Raw genomic sequence first — 5,960 nt, 5'->3', positions numbered from 1 at the left:
AGGCGGCGATGCCACAACCAAACTTTGTCATGCTTGGCCGCCATTAGACATGTGGAGGGAGAGGAGCTCTCTTTCGAGAGGTCAACCACGTAAAGGTTGTTCTCCACATATCCAACAAGGACCAATTTGAGATTGTCACTCCTAAAGACTCTCACACAATAATTAGTAAAGTATGAATTGTAACCGGCATCGGCAAGATGATAGATAGAAAGTAAGTTATAGCCAAGGGATTCAACAAGCATGACCGTCTCAAGACACAAGTCCTTAGAGATTGCCACCTTGCCATACCCAAGTACCTTTCCCTTTGAGTTGTCACCAAAGGTGATGCTTGACTTCTTGTTGATATCTTCAATGAATTGATCAAGCACACCTCTTCCTCCTGGTCATATGATTGGTGCATCCACTATCAAACACCCATTTTGGACCACCTGGAGGAATACCCCTACAAAATCAAGTAGAGGATTTAGGAACCCATCGATTAATGGGTTCCTTTGCAATGGCAACAATATCTTTTGGTACCCAAATTGAGTACTCTCTATAAGCATAGCCATTACGAGGACCAACATAGCTAGCATAAACATCACCATAATAATCAACAAATAAAGCATAGTGATTGTTTGGCCCCGTGCGGTTGATACGTCCAAAACGTATCTACTTTCCCGAACACTTTTGATATTGTTTTGCCTCTAATTTGTGTATTTTGGATACAACTAACACGGACTAACGCTGTTTTCAGCAGAACTGCCCTGGTGTCTCGTTTTTGTGCAGAAACTCAACTTTCAGGAAAATCCCCGGAATTAATGTCGAAGGGCCTATTTTCCCAGAAGACTCACGGAGCCAGAAGGGCAGGCCAGGGGGAGGCCCACGGCCTCCAGACCATAGGCCGACGCGGCCTAGGAGGGGGGCGCGCCGCCTTATGGTTAGGCCGCCTCGGCCAGCCTCCGACGCCCCCCTCTGGACTACTTAAGGTCTTCGACCTAAAAACGCACGGGGGTTAGACGAAATCGCCAGAAGACATCCAGAACGCCGCCGCCATCGCGAAACTCCGTCTCGGGACCAGAAAATTCGTTCTGGCACTCCGCCGGGACGGGGAATTGGAGGAGATCATCACCATCATCACCACCGATGCCTCTCCATCGACCAGCCATGTTTCCCCCATCCATGTGTAAGTAATTCCCCCGCTGTAGGCTGAAAGGGATGGTAGGGATTGGATGAGATTGGTCATGTAATAGCATAAGATTGTTAGGGCATAGTGCCTAGTATCCGTAATTGGTACTTTTATGATATTGTTGCAACTTGTTATGCTTAATGCTTGTCACTAGGGCCCGAGTGCCATGATCTTAGATCTGAACATGTTATTGTTTCATGATGATATGCATTGCTTTATGATCTTACCTGCAAGTTGTATACACATATTGCTATCCGGAACCCGAGGCCCCAAAGTGACAGAAATTGGGACAATCGGAGGGGAAGGCGGTGATATGAGGATCACATGTGTTCACTGAATGTTAATGCTTTGCTCCGGTGCTCTATTAAAAGGAGTACCTTAATTTCCAGTAGATTCCCTAGAGGCCCGGCTGCCACCGGCTGGTAGGACAAAAGATGTTGTGCAAGTTTCTCATTGCGAGCACATACGACTATATATGGAACACATGCCTATGGATTGTTTAGTACTTGGATACCGCTTTATTATTATCTGCAAATGCCCTACCTTGATTGTTACATGAGTTCTCTCATCCATGCAGCGCCCGTTCATCCATCCCTGTGCCTACAGTATTTTAATCCTGTTGTTTACTATAATCACTACTGCTGTCTTTGTTACACTGGCTCGCTGATATTTCACTATCGCTACCGCTATAAAACTGTTGCTACCGATAAACTCTTGCGAGCATGTCCTGTTTCCAGGTGCAGCTGAATTGACAACTCCGCTGTTAAGGCTTACAAATATTCTTTGGCTCCCCTTGTGTCGAATCAATAAATTGGATTTTACTTCCCTCGAAGACTGTTGTGATCCCCTATACTTGTGGGTTAGCAAGACTATTTTCTGGCGCCGTTGCCGGGGAGCATAGCTTTATTTGCAAGTTCACTTAGATTGATATTGTTCGCTGCAAATTCTCCATCATGGGTAAACCTCGCGATACTAAAGTCGCCATATTACCATCCGCTACAAGAAAAGGTACAACTCTGAGTACCTCTGTTGCTCTTGATTCACCATCTGTGATAAGTAAACTTGTTTCACCACCACAAGCTTCAAATGCCTGGTACTTCGCTGAATCTGAAAATTCCTCTTATAATTTTGATGATGCTTCTGCTGTGCTTGATAATGATGGTTCATTAGGATCTTTTCTAGATGCTACGATTGCTAGGTCTAGACAAATTGAAAGTACTGAAATTCCTAATGAAAATGCTGCTACACCTGTTAATTCACCTGAGTCTGTTGAATACTTGATGGCGTGTAAGACACACGTCCGTTGGGAACCCCAAGAGGAAGGTGTGATGTGTACAGCGACAAATTTCCCTCAGTAAGAAACCAAGGTTATCGAACCAGTAGGAGTCAAGGAACACGTGAAGGTTGTTGGTGGCGGAGTATTGTGCGGCGCAACACCAGGGATTCCGGCGCCAACGTGGAACCTGCACAACACAATCAAAGTACTTTGCCCCAACGTAACGATGAGGTTGTCAATCTCACCGGCTTGTCGTAAACAAAGGATTAGATGTATAGTGTGGAAGATGATGTTTGTTTGCGAAGAACGAGTAAAGAAGTATTGCAGTAGATTGTATTTCGGATGTAAAGAATGGACCGGGGTCCACAGTTCACTAGTGGTGTCTCTCCCATAAGATAAATAGCATGTTGGGTGAACAAATTACAGTTGGGCAATTGACAAATAAAGAAGGCATAACAATGCACATACATATATCACGATGAGTACTATGAGATTTAATCGTGGCATTACGACAAAGTACATAGACCGCTATCCAAAGCATGCATTTATGCCTAAAAAGTCCACCTTCAGAGTTATCATCCGAACCCCTTCCAGTATTAAGTTGCAAACAACAGACAATTGCATTAAGTATGGTGCGTAATGTAATCAACACAAATATCCTTAGACAAAGCATTGATGTTTTATCCCTAGTGGCAACAGACACATCCACAACCTTAGAACTTTCGTCACTCGTCCCGCATTCAATGGAGGCATGAACCCACTATCGAGCATAAATACTCCCTCTTGGAGTCACAAGTATCAACTTGGCCAGAGCCTCTACTAGCAACGGAGAGCATGCAAGAACATAAACAACATATATGATAGATTGATAATCAACTTGACATAGTATTCCATATTCATTGGATCCCAACAAGCACAACATGTAGCATTACAAATAGATGATCTTGATCATGATAGACAGCTCACAAGATCTAACATGATAGCACGATGAGGAGAAGACAACCATCTAGCTACTGCTATGGACCCATAGTCCAGGGGTGAACTACTCACACATCGATCCGGAGGCGGTCATGGTGATGAAGAGTCCTCCGGGAGATGATTCCCCTCTCCAGCAGGGTGCCGGAGACGATCTCATGAATCCCCCGAGATGGGATTGGCGGCGGCGGCGTCTCTGGAAGGTTTTCCGTATCGTGGCTCTCGGTACTGGGGTTTTCGCGACGAAGGCTTTAAGTAGGCAGAAGCGCGGAGTCGGAGGAGGCACGGGGGCCCCACACTTCAGAAATTATCTTTGTTATCGTTCACCTACTCGAGGGCGAGTAGGAACTAAGCTTGGGGATGCTTGATACGTCTCAAACGTATCCATAATTTCTTATGTTCCGTGCTACTTTTATGATGATACTCACATGTTTTATACACACTTTATGTCATTATTATGCATTTTCCGGCACTAACCTATTGACGAGATGCCGAAGAGCCGCTTGATGTTTTCTCGCTGTTTTTGGTTTCGTAAATCCTACAAAGAAAATATTCTCGGAATTGGACGAAATCAACGCCCAGGGTCTTATTTTTCCACGAAGCTTCCAGAAGACCGAGGGAGAAACGAAGTGGGGCCACGGGGCGCCGACACCATAAGGCGGCGCGGCCAGGGTGGGCCCCGCGCCGCCCTGTGGTGTGGGGCCCCCGTGCCTCCTCCGACTCCTCCCTTCCGCCTACTTAAATCCTTCGTCACGAAAACCCTAGTACCGAGAGCCACGATACGGAAAACCTTCCAGAGACGTCGCCGCCGCCAATCCCATCTCAGGGGATTCAGGAGATCGTCTCCGGCACCCTGCCGGAGAGGGGAATCTTCTCCCGGAGGACTCTTCATCACCATGATCGCCTCCGGATCGATGTGTGAGTAGTTCACCCCTGGACTATGGGTCCATAGCAGTAGCTAGATGGTTTTCTTCTCCTCATTGTGCTATCATGTTAGATCTTGTGAGCTGCCTATCATGATCAAGATCATCTATTTGTAATGCTACATGTTGTGTTTGTTGGGATCCGATGTATATGGAATACTATGTCAAGTTGATTATCAATCTATCATATATGTGTTGTTTATGTTCTTGCATGCTCTCCGTTGCTAGTAGAGGCTCTGGCCAAGTTGATACTTGTAACTCCAAGAGGGAGTATTTATGCTCGATAGTGGGTTCATGCCTCCATTGAATCCGGGACGATGGACGTGAAAGTTCTATGGTTGTGGATGTGCTTGTTGCCACTAGGGATAAAACATCAATGCTTTTTCTAAGGATATTTGTGTTGATTACATTACGCACCATACTTAATGCAATTGTCCGTTGTTTGCAACTTAATACCGGAAGGGGTTCGGATGATAACCTCGAAGGTGGACTTTTAGGCATAGATGCATGTCGGATAGCGGTCTATGTACTTTGTCGTAATGCCCTGATTAAATCTCATAGTACTCATCGTGATATATGTATGTGCATTGTTATGCCTTCTTTATTTGTCAATTGCCCAACTGTAATTTATTCACCCAACATGCTATTTATCTTATGGGAGAGACACCACTAGTGAACTGTGGACCCCGGTCCATTCTTTACATCTGAAATACAATCTACTGCGATACTTGTTCTTTACTATTCTTCGCAAACAAACATCATCTTCCACACTATACATCTAATCCTTTGTTTACAGCAAGTCGGTGAGATTGATAACCTCACTGTTACGTTGGGGCAAAGTACTTTGATTGTGTTGTGCAGGTTCCACGTTGGCGCCGGAATCCCTGGCGTTGCGCCGCACTACAAACAAAGAGGTTGTCAACCCCACCGGCTTGCCGTAACAAAGGATTAACCGTATTGTGGTGGAAGATGATTGTTTGCAAGAGAAAATAAAGAAAAACAAGTACAAAGAGATTGTATTTCAGGCAAAGAGAATTGGACCGGGGTCCACAGTCTACTAGAGGTGTTCTATAAGACGAACAGCATGTTGGGTGAACAAATTACAAGCTTGGGCAATTGACAAATAGAGAGGGCATGACCATGCACATACATGATCATGATGAGTATAGCGAGATTTAATTGGGCATTTACGAGACAGCTACATAGACCGCCATCCAAAGATGCATCTATGCCTAAAAAAGTCCACTCCCGTTATCATCCGAACCCCTTCCAGACATTAAGTTGCAAAGCAACAGTACAATTGCATTAAGTATGGTATAGTCGTAATCAATAACCATCCTTAGACATAGCATCAATGTTTTATCCCTAGTGGCAACAAGACAACACAACCTTAGAACTTCTGTCACCGTCCTGGTGTCAATGCAGCATGAACCCACTATCGAGCATAAGTACTCCCTCTTGGAGTTAAAAGCATCTACTTGGCCACACCATCTACTAATAACGGAGAGCATGCAAGATCATAAACAACACACATAAGCATAACTTTGATAATCAACATAACAAGTATTCTCTATTCATCGGATCCCAACAACGCAACACAGAATTACGTATAGCACAT

The sequence above is a fragment of the Lolium rigidum genome, chromosome 7, assembly GCF_022539505.1.
Source record: "Lolium rigidum isolate FL_2022 chromosome 7, APGP_CSIRO_Lrig_0.1, whole genome shotgun sequence".
NCBI lineage: Eukaryota > Viridiplantae > Streptophyta > Magnoliopsida > Poales > Poaceae > Lolium > Lolium rigidum.
The sequence above is the reverse complement of the archived record's forward strand: the minus strand, read 5'-3'. Positions refer to the sequence as shown.